This window comes from Cornus florida, unplaced genomic scaffold, assembly GCF_030987335.1.
Source record: "Cornus florida cultivar Cherokee Brave unplaced genomic scaffold, ASM3098733v1 CherokeeBrave_3.0.0_Hap2_Chr05, whole genome shotgun sequence".
NCBI lineage: Eukaryota > Viridiplantae > Streptophyta > Magnoliopsida > Cornales > Cornaceae > Cornus > Cornus florida.
Window position 1 is genome coordinate 15,470,970 of NW_026775575.1, and position 15,811 is coordinate 15,486,780.

Consider the following 15,811-nt stretch of genomic DNA (forward strand, 5'->3'; position numbering starts at 1 on the left):
TTTGGCAGTACTCTCTCTCACTGAAGTCACTGGGATGCACCTGATGGAGTCAAATAGATAGCTATAAGAATATGAAAATATAACATCCATAAATAAAGTATATATAAACAAAGAATAAAGTACAGTACATCCAGTATCAGAGCTGACAAACACGGCTACAAAAATAGTATAACAGTATCAAAAACATGATGAGATCACAAATATATGAGAGGACAGGAGAAAAGAGATAGAAAGATCAGGAAGAAGAGGTAGGCGGGCAAGTCGCGCTCCGTGGATGTCTCTGGATAGATCTCTGAATACGGTCATGACATCCTTACGGAGGGAAGCAATATTATCTCTAATGGAGACAGCATCCTCTCAGAGAGAGACCGTGTCGGCGCGGATAGATACTACAGCATCCTCCAAAGCCTGGAGTCGCTCTCCGAAGCTGGGTGTCTGTGCTGGAGACTCAGGTGTGGCTGGATCGAGAGAATGATGATCCTGAGCCTGCTCCGCATCGTGAATGGGTGACCCAACTAGAGAGTGCTGCTCTGTGTCCTTGGCAGGCTGCTCCAAATCAATGTCCATATGTACGGTAGCCGGATCGACTGGTATATCGTCCACTGCCGGGTCTGCTGCTGCTGCTACCTGCTCCTCTACCTCTAAATCCTCAGTTACCTCGACAGCGTCATCCTGAAGGCTCTTGATAGGAGCGCTGTAGCTCTTATCCTAGTCCTTCTTTCTGAACGAGCAGGACCCAGTCTCAGGACGCTCCCGTAGCTGGAAGGGATAGTGCTGATCACGTAGGATCTGGGTGATGAGGTGGCCGAATGGGAGATACTTAGCCCTTTTGGGCCTCTCCTTACTAATGTAGTCATCATAGAGCTTCCTCATCACGCTCCAGATGAGCACTAGGATAGATAACCAATGCCCTGAATAGAATGCGTACAGAGCTGTCAAAAAGTCACCTATCCACTGTATCTTATGGCCGGCCATAAAGATGTTACGGAACAAAACAGAGTCAAAAAACCATAGGTCGTCTGGAAGATAGGTGCGGGTGGCGAAAGTCTCGCCATTGGCATATTGACCTGTGAGAAAAACTGTTATGTCCGCATATGATGGCCTGTAGAGAGTGGGGTATGTGTCTTGTAGCTCTGGAGGGCAGTGATGTGGATAATCGCAAGATCTAGACAATGTATCCACTGTAATAGAAATCAAATGACCATCAATGGTGGTCCTCAGCTCCGCCGTGTTACGCGGGGCAGGCCGAAGGTTCTGGAAAAACATCTGTACTAGCCTCGGGTACACCGGGTCTATGACCGGGGCAAGAATGGCTGCAAGGTCTCTCCATAATATATCATCATATGCTGATTGGGTAAGTACCGATAGGGAAAAGAAGTCTGTGTCAAAGACCGACTCGTGCACCACTGAAAGGCTTGAGTATCTACGTAATGGCTGGTCTAACTCCTGGGCTGGCTAAGCTGGCTAAGCTAATGGAAGTGAAGGATGCTCAGCCTCAGCTGAATGAGAAAGAGATGCGCCAGCATCAGAGTGTAATCTGCTGTCAGAATGGGGAGACTGTATAGGGTCCTGGGCATGAGATGGACCGGCCTCGTCATCCAAACTCGACTTGCCCCGGCAGTGATAGTGTTCGTGAGCTATAGTCTTGACTCTAGCCATGGCCTGCAAAATAAAAGGAAACTTGCAAAGGAAGTCAATGCCGATATAAAGAATTAAAGTACAAAATAGAATCATGTATGTCAAGTAAGATAGATAAAACAGATAAATGACATGAATCTATGGAAGTGACAGGATGTGAACATGTTAGGCAGTATAAGTGTAAAATGCATCCAATGTGGAAGATCATAGGCATTGGGCATGAATGAGATAGCATGGACACAAGATAAGATGCATGGAATGTGTATATGAAATCTGTGAAGTTTGATCGATCTCACTTGATCGATCTGAGAAACTGAGAACTAAGTTCAATCGATCTCGCTAGATTGATCTGAGAAATAGATTCGATCAATCGAATTGGGCGAAGAATATGAGCAATCACAGATCTGTGACGTGGATGGCACGGGGCCTTCACGAACAAGGTCGTGGGCCCATCAACATAACAAAGCATCAATCCTAATCACTTTATGAGGCCCATACTCCCAAAAACAAAATAAATCTCAAAATATATATAACCATATATACATATATATACACATATATACAAAGAGCTTCAAACTTCATCAATGGAGATTTTCAGCATGGAAACAACTTAGATCTAGCATTTAAAACATGTGTTGAACAAAAAGAAGCTTGAAATCATAAGAGATGGTGTTCAGATCTTACCCCAAAACTAGAGAAAAGATGAGGTGCGAAGAGGTGTCGAGATCCGAGATCTAAGAGGAGAGAGAGAGATTCGGGATGCTTGCCGGAGTCTTGCTAGAGATGGGGAAGAATTGGGATGTAGCGGCGAAGGGGAAATGAGGGTCTGAGATCGATTCAAGTTTAATCGATCGAATGACCCTGAATCGATTTTAAAAACATTTCCATGCCAGTTCGATTGATCAAACTTAATCCTTAGATCGATCGAAATGACATTGATCTCTCCTCCAAGTATTTTTGAGAATTTTTTTTTTTAGAAAATAAAAATTAAAATGACAATAAAAATTAAATTATAAAATATATATTTTGGAAAATAAAAATGACAATAAAAGTAATAAAATATAAATTTTTTTTTAAATTTTTGAAATTTAAAACAAAGTCAAAATAAAGTCAAAATTGAAAATCAAAGAACAAAGATCGATCTCCCAAAGATCAATCACAGAATACCTTCGATCGATAGAAAATGTATAGAGTTGAAGAAATGTTTGATCGATGAGACAGAGAGGCTTTTGGATGCAGGTGGATGCAAGTTCAAAATTTTTCTAAGTGTTGGAACTGTAGATCGATCCAAGATGAAGTTGGATCGATCGAATAAGTTTATATCTATCTAGGAACAAGTTCGAATGATGGGATAGAGAGCTAAAATATGCAGGTTTTGTTCAAACCATTGGACAGAGAGTGATTTGGATGCAGGTTTGATGCAGGTGGGAAGTTCGATCGATCGAACTTATGAAAAATGCTCAATTTCCACATAAAAGTGCATGCAATCCTAATCATAGTTCCTAGCAATGCATATGAACCCAAAGCCAATATCTAAACTTCACAAGAATTGAAATTAAAGATAGATATGAGGGAAGAATAGGGTTTTGACACCCTACGAAATGTCATGCTAGTCTTTAATGTCTCTAGCAAGACGTTGGGCTCTTTTAGCCTGGATCAAACATCTTATTGTGCATCCCCTCCTCAATGGGGTGATAAGTGCTTTGAACTCCACCCAACAAATGGTTCTTTAAGGAACTTGTTGGATTAAGCTCAAAAGACGTTTTCAGTCCTTAGTCATGACAATCTTTGGGCTTCTACGCCCTTTCAAAACAAGATTTTGAGATAACTTCTTTTGGTTTCAAGTTTGAAGATGGATTTTTTGAAACCTTTGTCTCACACAAAAACTCAATTCCTTCACTTTTAAGGTCATGACGTTTCTCTACAATATTAATCTCTTCATGCTTGTCAAATGAATTGGGGGTTGGATTAAAAATATTCAACTTTACCTTCATGTGGCCAAACGAAATCTTCATTATCCTCGTCCTACAATTAATGTTGGCATTCGCGGTTGCCAAGAAAGGACGGCGAAGGATAATAGGAATTTGGCTCTTAGGATTTAGGACTGGTTCCGTGTCAATGACAACGAAATCAACGGGAAAGAAGAATTTATCAATTTTAATTAAGACGTCCTCAATGATACCCCTAGGCTTTTTGATTGATCGGTCGGCAAGTTACAAAACTACCGACGTCAGTTTCAAGTCTCCTAAGCCTAATTTGATATATACCGAGTATAGAAGAAGATTAACACTTGTTCCTAGATCAAGAAGAGTCCGATTAATGATATGATCACCAATTATGCATGAAGTAGTAGGTGAACCGGGGTCCTTAAACTTTGGAAGAGTGTTATGCTGCAAAATTGAGCTTACTTGCTTCGTCAAGACCATTTTCCTAGGTGCTTAGCTTTTGTTCTTCCTCTTTTGGGTGCACAAGTTTTTTAAGAATTTGGCATAGGCCAGAATTTACTTGATTGCATCCAAAAGTGGAAGACTGACTTTCACTTGCCTAAACACGTCCATGATTTCATTTACTTTGGCCTTTTGCTTGTCATTTGAAATGGATCCTTTTAAGGCATTCGGAAAATGGAGCTTTTGGTTCAAAAACCTTTTCAGAATTTTTCTTTGAAGTCTCTTCAACATAAGAAGTTTCAAATCATTTTGTAAATTTCTCTTTTCAAAATCACTTTTTAACACATTCTCATTTATATGGTTATGCACATGCAATGAAGGAAGAATATGATATGAAACGGGACGGGTGTCAACTTGTGGTTACACCGGTTCACTCTCTTCATTGGACATACCCACTTGGTTGTCCACAACCTTTCCACTTCTCAAGGTAGTCACCACATTGACATGCTCTATTGTGTGACCTTCCAATGAGGAATGAGTCTCCACAATATATTTTTGCTTTTGTGAGGCATTCAAAGGCATTTTTCCTTTCTCTCTAGCATTTAAAGTGCTAGCTATTTGCTCTACTTAGGTTTCTAGCTTTGCAATGGATTGAGATTGAGAATGAAGTAATTGTGTGTTTGCCTCTAAAGTGCCCAAAGCGGTTAAAACTTTCTCTTCAAAAGCGGGACTTCTAACATTTCCTTGGGAATATGATTGATTGGGAAAATGAGAATTTGAAAATTAGTTTCCTTGTGATTGGTATGATGATCTAAAACCTTGGGAACCTTGGCCTTGTAGTGGAGGTGGAATATGTTTCCCTTGAAAACCGCCTTGGGAAGGGTTTGAGCCTTCTCCTTGGTTTTTCCAAGAGAAATTCGGGTGATTCCTCCAACTAGGATTATAATTATTGCCATGAGGATTGTTCCCTTGATTAGCAAAAACAACATTTGCTTGTTCATGATGCTCACTTTGCATATGTCCATAGGGACAATTGGAAGTAGAAAGTAAAACACTTAAACAAGTCATATATGTCTTGTTAGATGCATGATGAGAATGGTTAGGGAAGGAAGATACTTTATTCGTTGAGTTTTGGTTGATTAAAAATTGATTAAACCTTTGAGATAATGATTTCATTTCGGCGGCAATTTCATTGGAGTGGTCGACTTGATTTAAGCCAGCACTCTTCCTACCACTAGAGTTTCTACCATTCTTCGAAGATAAAGTACGATGCAAAGAATTTTCACGCATGCTCTCATAAAGATGCCACACATTATCCTCATGCCTATCAATGTAAGAGCCACCCATGGAAGCATTAACCATGCCCTTGTAATTATCCGATAAGCTCTCAAAGAAATATTGAACTAAGTGCCATTTGGGCATGTCATGATGTGGACACTTCCTAAGTAATTCATTAAAGCGTTCTCATGCCTCATGAAATGTTTCTCCATCCCCATGTGAGAATTCCCTAATTGAAGTTCTCATGGCATTGGTCTTAGAAACCGGATAGTACTTTTTCAAGAACTCTTGTTGCATTTCCGCCTAAGAAGTTATTGAAAAAGGCTTAAGATTGTTAAACCAATATTTTGCCTTGTCTTTAAGGGTGAATGGAAAAATTTTAAGCCTTACGACCCTTCCGGTATGTCCGTGTATTTTACGGTAGAACATACTTCAAAAAACTCATCCAAATGCTTGTAAGGTTCTTCACTTGGAAGTCCATGATAGTTAAGAATCATTTGTATGTTTTGTGGCTTGATTTTATAGTGGTGTGATCTAAATGGTGGCAATTGAATGCATGTGGGTGCATTATATTCATTAGGTACATAGTGATCTCTTAAAGCAAGGGGAGGATTAGCAATTGGAGGTGCAACATGGGCACCTTGGTTGCTTTGAATGATGGGAGGTGGTGGAGCATAGATTGGGCTTGGCATTCCCAATGGAACTTGGCCTTGTTGTTGTGGTGGATGAATAAATGGCCTTGGCATGCCTAATGGAACTTGCATGTTATCATGATGCACATTGGGGTGGAGAATGCCTTGTTGGTCTATGTGACCAAGGTCCTCCACATGGTCCTCATTGTGTCCTTCCATTGATGAAATGGATTGACTAGAACTACCTCTTCCCCTAGGGTTTCGAACAATGGATTCAAGATGAAAATTTAAAGGGACAAGAGTGGGTCTCAATAATCTACGACCATGCATGCACAATGCAACACAACAAGCAATAACAACAATCAACAACCTTCCTCCACATTTAATGTTCCCATACTCCCATACTTAAACAATAATATGCAAGAAAAGTAAATTGCCTTCACGTGGGCTGACGATTTAACTAAGGGTTTGAGTAAGAAAAAGCTCACAAAGGTCCCTTAGCACTTCAACTCCAAATTTTTAGCTTTTAGCTTAGCAATTTTTATATGATCTTAGCCTTTTTCCTTTGCTTGCTTGCTTAGCTCCTTTGCTTGGAATACTTCTTTGCTCACCTTCTTAGCCCAATGCTCCTAGTTAAACAAGAACAAACACAATAAGGAACAAAAATTGAAATGAAAGTAAAGACACGATCAAAAGAGTACTAATTCCTATTTGATTCCATAATTATGACGTTGCCAATCAATCAATCATTCCCCGGCAATGGCGCTAAAAACTTGGTATGTTGTCAATTCAAAACCAAAGTTTATGTAATGTGGCCAAGTTTTACATTTAGAAGTTGCCACTACTTCCTTTCACTAAAAATATAGCTAGGGCAAGTAGGGATTATCCTAAGGGATTAAGGGTCGTACTAGGTTAAGGAATCAAAATTAGGGTTAGTAGGTCGAGTGATCAAAATAGTGGTTGGTTGGTTGGATTACACTAGATGCAAATTAAACTAAGGTAAACAATAATGTAATAGAGAGAATAAAATAGAGAGATCTTGGGGTTTAGAGATCACCACTAAGCATAGCTTTTCTACACCTTTAATGAATGATTAATGAGGGGAAGAACATGTATTGTAACAAAGTGTGTGTGTGAGGTTGTTCCAACGAGCATGGATGATAAATTAAGCATATATTGTCTAAACAACATGGTGGATAACACAATATATCAAACTAAGCCATTAATCCTTTCTTTAAACTCACAATCCAAACACATCACAAGGTTAGAGAAATATGTTACTTGCTTTCATAAGCATAGAACATCAACAAGCAGCATGGATTGTCCTCCAATTTAACAACTACACTACAACTAAGCTAATGGCATGAAATTAAACTAATTAAACTAAGGGAGAGGTACAATCCATCAAGAAATGAGTATGAACCATCAAATAAACCACAAGAACATGCCATTAAGCACTATGTCTTGACAATCTCTAGATCTATAGCATCAACACACATAGACATGCATTAATAACACAAGAAATAGAGACAAACACATGAACATCTATTCTAGCATACATAGACATATGGATAGAATGAAATGATCAATTGGAAGCATTAAACCATATAAATCATTTAATAAACAAGATCTATATATATGAAAGTGTCAAGACATGAATCACAATTCAAATCCCCTAAAAAATACATAAATCAAGAAGTAGAAAGCATGCTTAGGGCTAACTCTAGCCCCAAGAGGATGTCTAGCCACTCATGGATGATGTCTTCCAACCCTCAAGGGCAAGCTCCATGGAAGAAATCTGCTCCTTGGTTGATGAAGAGTCTCCAATGGTGTCTCTAGCCTCCTCCTCTTCTTTTCTTCCTCACTAAGTATTATCTTTTCTAAGTATGTGTATCAAAGTATATCCTCCAAAAGTGGCTCATATTCCTTATATAGGTAGGTCAAAAATCACCCCAAATGAGCTGGGCTTGTACACCAATAATCCTCTAATGATTGGATATGAGACAACTTTTAATGAGCTGGAATTTACAGTTTTCTTGGGATTTGGGAAGTTCGATCGATCAAACCTTAACCTTTGATCGATTTAACATGGCTGAGATCTATCGAACTGAAGCTGGATCAATCCTCAATAGCGGTGCCTTTTTGGATAAAAACAAATTTGAGATATTTTGAAGATATTTTTAGGAAAAGGACAAAAGTGGTTGGTAGGGTGGTACAATTGGATAAGATTAATCATTTGGATAAGGACAAGATGGTTCGATCGATCTGAGAATGAGGTTGGATCAATTGAACTTTTGGGATCCCTGAAGATGACATCATGGTCTAGATCTATCTTGGAGTGCTGAGATCGATGAAAGTTGGATCGATCGAACTTTTATTGAGATCGATCGAAGTTGCTGAAATTCCACCTTTTGCTTCATTTTGCTCTACTTTGCTCCTTTCTTTGATTCATCCTAGAATTGCTTCAATTATGCTCTTATTTGGCTGAGTTAGCTTATTTTGGGGATAAGTACCTAAAAATGGAAATAACACAAAATCAATACAAAATGGTAAAATAAGATAGATAAAGGTTCTAGAATACCTAAACTTAAGGGGTTTAAATGTGCACTTTTCAGCGCTCATCAATAAGATCAAAAGGGTTCGATCGATCGAAGGAAAGGTTGGATCGATCGAATAGGAAATTTTCCTAAAGATAAGGACAAAAGGCTCAATCCACCTTGGTATGGTTGGAACGATCACAGTGTGATTGATCGGAGCTTGGTTCGATCGATCGAAGAAGGCTTCTTCACCACTTTTGCTTCCACTTTGCTCCTTTCTTCCACTAAGCTTGAGATTACTTCTTTAAATGCTCTAATTCAGCTAAATTGACTTATTTTGGGGATAAGTGCCTAAAAAGGGAAATAACATGAAATTAGACTAAAACGGGAAAATAAGATAGAATAAGGTCCTAAAACATTCAAGCTTAAGGGGTTTAAATGCGCATTTTTCAGCGTTTATCATTGATTCAACCTAAAAATGACTAGCAAATTTTTCTTTTCACTACACCATTATGTTGTCATGTTGTAGGTGCTGAAAATTCATGCTTAATGCCAAACTTACCACAATATTCAATAAATTCCTTAGGTTTGAATTCTTTTCCATTATCGCTCCTAATTCGAGTCATTCAATCCCCCTTCTCATTTTGAATTAGTTGGCAAAGAAACCTGAAATTCACAAAAACATCAAAGGCAATCAATGTAAATCGAGAATAATCATTAACCATAACAAGCAAATATCTTTTTCCTCCAATGCTATCAGGTGTTATGCGACCCACCAAATCTATATGTATCAATTCTAAAGATCTAGTAGTGACTTTATAGAGAAGTTTCTTATGCAACACTCTAGTTTGTTTTCTTGATTGACATGGACCATATATTTCATTCTTAGGCTTTTTTAACTTAGGGTTACCTTGAACAAGATTATTATTAGACAAATTTACCAAATCATTAAAATTCACATGACTAAGTCTTTTATACTATAAAATTGCCTCATCAGTAACTGTAGAAAAACACATAAGTGAAGGATCTGAATACATAATATAGCAATTATCAGAAGTTCTAGTTCCGTTCAAAGCACATTCACCATTTTTCATTAGTTACAAAACACCCTTATTGAGTAAAAATTGACTTACAACTCCTTATCACATAATTGACTAATACTCAACAAATTAGCAACTAAACCTTTAACATATAGAACATTTTTTAATTCCTCAATTCCTGAAAATTTGAACTTACCTTTACCACTAACACTAGAAGCATTACCATCACTAAAAAGTAACAGTTCCAAATGAGCATTCCTTAAAAGTGGTAAACAATGTTCTATCTCCTGTCATATGCCTAGAGCAACCACTATCAAAGTACCAACCACATGGACCTAGTGTTCAAAGTGCAATGTGCATAGCAAGGCATTTAAAATTCTCTTTTGTTATGCCAATAATTTTAGATTCATTATACAATGATTTCCCTATTATCCTAGGAAAAGTGTCACAAAGCTCAGGAGACCTAATCTTTCTCTTTTTCTTCTTTGAACTCTCTAGATTTTTCAATTTCATCCCAAGTTCAATTTTTCTTTTTCTGACACTCATACTTGATATGATATTTTTCTCCACAAAAATGACATGTTGAAATAAGTCTGGAAGAATTAGTGATTATGGAAGGTTTATTTTTAACTTTCACAAAAATATCTTTAGATTTTTTAAAATAAAAATCCTTTAAAATTGAAGCCAATTCTTTGTTACTACTAGTGTTTTTAACCACTCCTTTCAACTTATCAATTTTGCAAGTGTCAGTGCCAAATTTCTAAAAAAACTGTTTGGATTTAACAAACTCACTACTCAAATTATCAATTTTAAGTTCAAGTGATTTATTAAACCTATTTACCTATTCAAGTTCCTTTTCCAGAAAATTAACTTTAAGAAGAAGATTCAAATTTTTATGTCCAAGTTCTTCCAAATTTTTATTAGAGACAGAAGCTTCTAACTTATAAATATCTTTATCAAGTTCCGCAAGTTTCAATTTCTCTAAAAAAATTTCAAAATCCTTTTTAAACTTGAACCACTCAATATGCATGCTTGTGACAGAATAAAAAATAGGAGGTAAAGGCAACACATCAACAGAAGATGAATTATCAGACATGATAAAAAAATCACAACAAATCAACAAGTATGTTCTACTCAATATATCGAATGTGAGTTACGCGGTGCGAAAGTTGTTAATTGATTTAGTTGTGATTAAATCCCTAAATGACCTAGATGAGATTATTAGGTCAACTTACCCAATTTTTGTGATTGATTAATTTACCTAAGCAATAAGATCAATTAAACATCCATAATCACAAAGATAAATGCTAAAAAGTAAAGCAAGTAAAGTTTGAGAGATGACACCAGGATGTTTAGCGAGGAAACCCCAATTGGAAGAAGAGACCAATTGTTGTGGGAAAAACTCGTGGACTATACAGTCCAGAGTAAAACAATCCATTATGTTTGAAGCAAAGTATAATGGACTTTGACTCAGGCTCACACCCTGATAAGTGCTCAAATGTTGCACATTTTAGTACCTAAGCTAGGGTATTTTAGTCCATTCATCTATCTTACTTTCCCGTTTTAGTTCTAATTCTTGTTTTTGTATATTTCAGGTCAATAAGGTTTAAATGGGCTAAAAACAGCCTATTAAGCCTGATAAGTGCTCAAATGTTGCACATTTTAGCACCTAAGCTAAGGAATTTTAGTCCATCCATCTATCTTACTTTACCGTTTTAGTTCTAATTTGTGTTTTTGTTTATTTCAGGTCAATAAGGTTTAAATAGGCTAAAAAGAACCTCTTAGATCTTTTTTGGAGTCAAGAAGAAAATCCGGAGAGTTTTCAATCGATCAAAGGAGTTCCCGATCGATCGACAAGATCTCCGATCGATCAAAGTAAAGGTGCTGCCAGCTCAATAGATAAGGTTGCTAGGTGTCAATATATTTATGCCATGTCATCTTCGATTGATTGAAGTAAGTTTTGATCCATCAAAGCCATCTTCGATCAATTGAAGTAAGTTTCGATCCATCAAAGCCATCTTCGATCGATCGAAGATCCTGCTAGCAGCGAACTGTTTTATTCTCAAATGCGCCTGAACTCCACCAACTTTTGTAGCTGTGGGATTAGACTAATCAAAGGCCTATTTTCTGACTTGTTGCCTACTTAAAGAGGCTTATATTTAAATCAAATTAGACCATTTTTGTAGAGTTCTAACTTTTGTTCCCAACAAAAATAATTTAGGTCTTAGATAATTTTCTCTCTCTAGATTAGGGCTTTTGGAGACCAAAACAAGAGGAAGAAGATGGTACCTACACTGAAGAAAGCCCTTGAGGGTTGGATGACAACAACCATGAGTGGCTAGATCCTTCTCTTGTGGCTAGAGATAACCCCTAGGCTTGCCTCCTAAATTTTAGTATTTTGTAATTTTTGGGAATTTTAGTTGAAAGTGATGTTTTGACCTGATAATGGTATAGATATTGTGTTTCTACTTGATTTGTATGGATTAATGCTTCCAATTGATCTTTTAATTCTATTTATATGTCTATGTATGTTAAAATGAATGATCATGTGCTTACACTAGATTTTATGAGTTTAATGCATGTCTATGTGTATTGGAATTGTAGATCTAGTGATGGTCAAGGCATGGTGCTTAATTGGCTACTCTTGTGATTTATTTGATGGATTATGCTTATTTCTTGATGGATTGTGCTACCTCATTAGCTTAATTAATTTAATTTCCTTATCATTAGTATAATTGTAGTGTAGTTGCTTTAAATTCCTAGATAGGTAGACAATCCATGCTTGTTGTTTGATGATCCATGCTTATAAGTGCAAGTAGTACATTTCTCTAGATTTTTGTGTGCACCAATTGTTGGTTTATTGAGTGGATTAATGGATTTAATTTAATCATTTGTACTACATACTAGCTTAGGTAGACAATTTATGCTTGTTTGGTCATCCACACTTGTTGATTCAATTGGTAACACACACACACACACACACACACACACAACACACACACACACACACACACTTGTTTTACAACATTGAATCCCCCTAAATTACAAAATGCTAAATGTTTAGTGAGGTGAAGCTTAGTGGTAAACTCTATGCCCCAAGACCTCTATCTCATTCTCTACACCCTAATTCCTTTAGTTTAATTTTAATTTGCATGTTTTTATTGTAGCTTAATTCAATCAACTAAACCTCTCTTTGATCTTTCGACCTACTAACCCGAATTTGATTCTGTAATACCTTGCAAATCCCTTGGGACGATCCCTACTCACTTTATGCTACGTTAGTAGTATAAGTAGTAATGGTTTTTATAAATTTAAACTTAACCTCAAAGGTTACTTGAACCACTCTTACACTCACACATTTTCACATATGTAAGTGACTATCGTCAAAGCCCTTTATGGAGTTAAGAAGAAATTCTAGAAAAAGTCAGAAAATTTACCCTAGAGTATTGGCGATCGATCAAAGATTCATCCACAATCGATCGAAGGTTGGTGATCCATCATAGCCACGTTAGCAAAAGGATAAGACTGCCACCTCATCATTCGTTCCAAGTGGCGATCGATCGAAGCTTTTGGCGATCATTCGCAGTGCCACGTCAGCGTCAGCTAAGCCGATAAGGTTGTCAGTTATCAAGATAATTATGCCACATCATCTTCGATCGATCGCAACCATTGGCGATCCATCGAAGGCCTTGGCGATCGATCAAAATCCTACTGGCAGTGAGCTGTTTAATTCCCAAGCGCCAGAACTCCACCTAACTTTTGGCTGCGGGATTGAACCAATAAAAAGGTTATTTTCTCACTTGTTGCCTATACAAAGGGGCTTGTATTTAAATCAAATTGAACCATTTTGTTAGGGTTCCATGAATTTTACATACAATAGTCTATAGCTAGTTATAGTTTCTCTTTCTAGATATTAGGGTTCTTGAGTATGAAAAGAGGAAGAAAATGAATTCAGCCATGAAGATAGCCCTTAAGGGTTGCAAGACACCATTCATGAGTGGCTAAATCCTCCTTTTAGGGCTTGGAAAAGCCCTAGGCCAGTCCTCAAAACCCTAGACTTTTGACATTTTTGGGGATTCTATGTTGTAATAAATGTTTTAACCATTTGAATATATAGATCTTGACTTTGTCTATAATTTGTATGGATCAATTCTTCCAATTAATTCTCTAATTTATTTACATGTCTATGTGTGATTAAATTGGGAATTATGTTTCTACACTAGTTTCTCTAGATTTGATGCATGTCTATGTGTGGTTAAATTGAGAATCTAGTGATGGTTATGTATGATTGTTCTTAATGGATACTCTTGTGAAATGATTTGATGGACTATGCTTATGCTTGCTGGATTGTTCTACACCCCTAATTAATTAGTTTAATTTCCTTTTCTTAGTGTAATTGTATTGTAATTGCATTTTTATTCCTAGATTAGGTGGACAATCCATGCTTGTGTTTGATAGTCCATGCTTTTTGGTTGCAAGATGTATATTTCTCTAGATTAAGGTGTTCTACAATTATTGGTTTATTGAATGGTTAGTGTTTTAATTTGATGATTTGTACTACCCTCTAGCTTAAGTACACAATTCATGCTTGTTATTGACATCCATGCTCATTGTTTTAATTGTTAGCACACACACACCTTGGTTATAACATTGAATTCCCCCAATTTGTTAAATGGTAGGTGTTCAGAGGAAGAGCTTAGTGGTGATTCCTAGGCCCTAAGACCTCTCTCCTATTCTCTACACCATACTCTATTTAGATTGTTTGCTATTGCATTGTTTAGATTTAGTTAATCATAGTTTAAGTAACCAAACCAAACCAATCTTTTGATCATTCGACCTACTAATCTGACTTTAATTCTGAATATCCTTACAATCTCTTGGGACGATCCCTACTCACTATGCTACATTAGTAGTAGTAGTAGTGGTGGTTTTATAAATTTAAATTTGACCGAAAAGGCTTCTTGAACCACACTTATAATTTGACCTTTATGAAGTGACTAGCAAAGACGCGTGTCATGTTTTGGCACCATTGCCGGGGATTGCTAACGGTCATAGTTGGAATTAAATAGGAATTAGTACTCTTTTGAACCTTGTCTTTATTTTTATTTTTATTTTCTCACTTGTTACTTATTGCAATTAGGTATTGTAATGACCCGGTCATTTTTCTTCCTTTTCTTTTTCTCATATTTTAACGGATATTTTTTTTTCTATTGTCTTTTACTTTTTGGGTTCGGTTTTTCATCACTTGATGTCGTCTCGAGTGCCCTGGAATGATTTTCGAGCCTGTTTTCCTTAGATTGACAACTTCTTTTGGGGATTGTGTCATTTTCATATTTTATTTTTCCGAACACTATTCACATTTTGTCTTTTTCTCGTTTATCCTTTTTCCTTGCACAACCTCACTTTTTGTGCTCAGATTTGATTCCAGTTTTGCATGTATTGATGATATTTGATTTCCATGATAGTGGTATTTTTACTTTTCTAGAAAAGTATGTTGATTGCTTACTTCTTTCTTAAAGGGGCATTAATGCATACTTTAGTATAATTATTCTTAACTTGTGGGGGTTTAGTGTAATTAAATAAAGTAATTATTTTTCATCTTGGAGACCATTTTTCAATTAAATTTGGAAGATATTTTCAAAAAGGATATTTTTGGAATTTTTGAAAAGTGTGACAAGTGTCATAGTCTCATTGGTCCAGTTGTTGACATTTGTGTAGAAACACTTTAATGCATTGGATGATGACATTTGGAGGGTCAGGATTCACCCACTTGTTGGCCTAGGATTGGTGCACTTGTTGGCTTAGATGGTTGACAAGTGTAGGTATAGGATTAAGCCTAGGAAGGAGCCATGGATTGGTGACAAGTGTAGGTTCACAATTTAGTCTTGCAAATATTTTTGGGCCACTTTGGGATTATGGTTTTAAAGGAGGGTTTTTGTGCAATTGACTATAGATATGTGTGTTGACCATGGTGTAAGAGTACATAGTAAGTGGAGGATTTCTATTTCCTTCACTCACACTTAACCACCTTATTTCATTCTCTTCCTTACAAGAAAACCCTAGCCTCCATGGATGAAGCTTGAAGCCTTAGGCATTGACCTTGATCTTTGAGGCCCTTCCACTTACTTTAGACCATAAAGTTTGGAATACTTTTTATTCTCCTCATCCTCCTCTTCAAAACCCTTGAAGGATCTAGCCTAACTCCTAGTTTTGCTTTGGTATCTAGAGATTCAATTCTCTAGTGAGGTATTGATCTATTATTTTAAAGTATTTTTATGTTATTATTGAGTGTTTTACAT

General features: G+C 36.8%; 1 pseudogene; it reads left to right on the forward strand.

The window, feature by feature from the left end:
- The first annotated feature begins 5,445 nt into the window (after window positions 1-5,445).
- LOC132310699 (small nucleolar RNA R71) lies at window positions 5,446-5,544 on the forward strand (annotated as a pseudogene).
- Window positions 5,545-15,811: the final 10,267 nt, after the last annotated feature.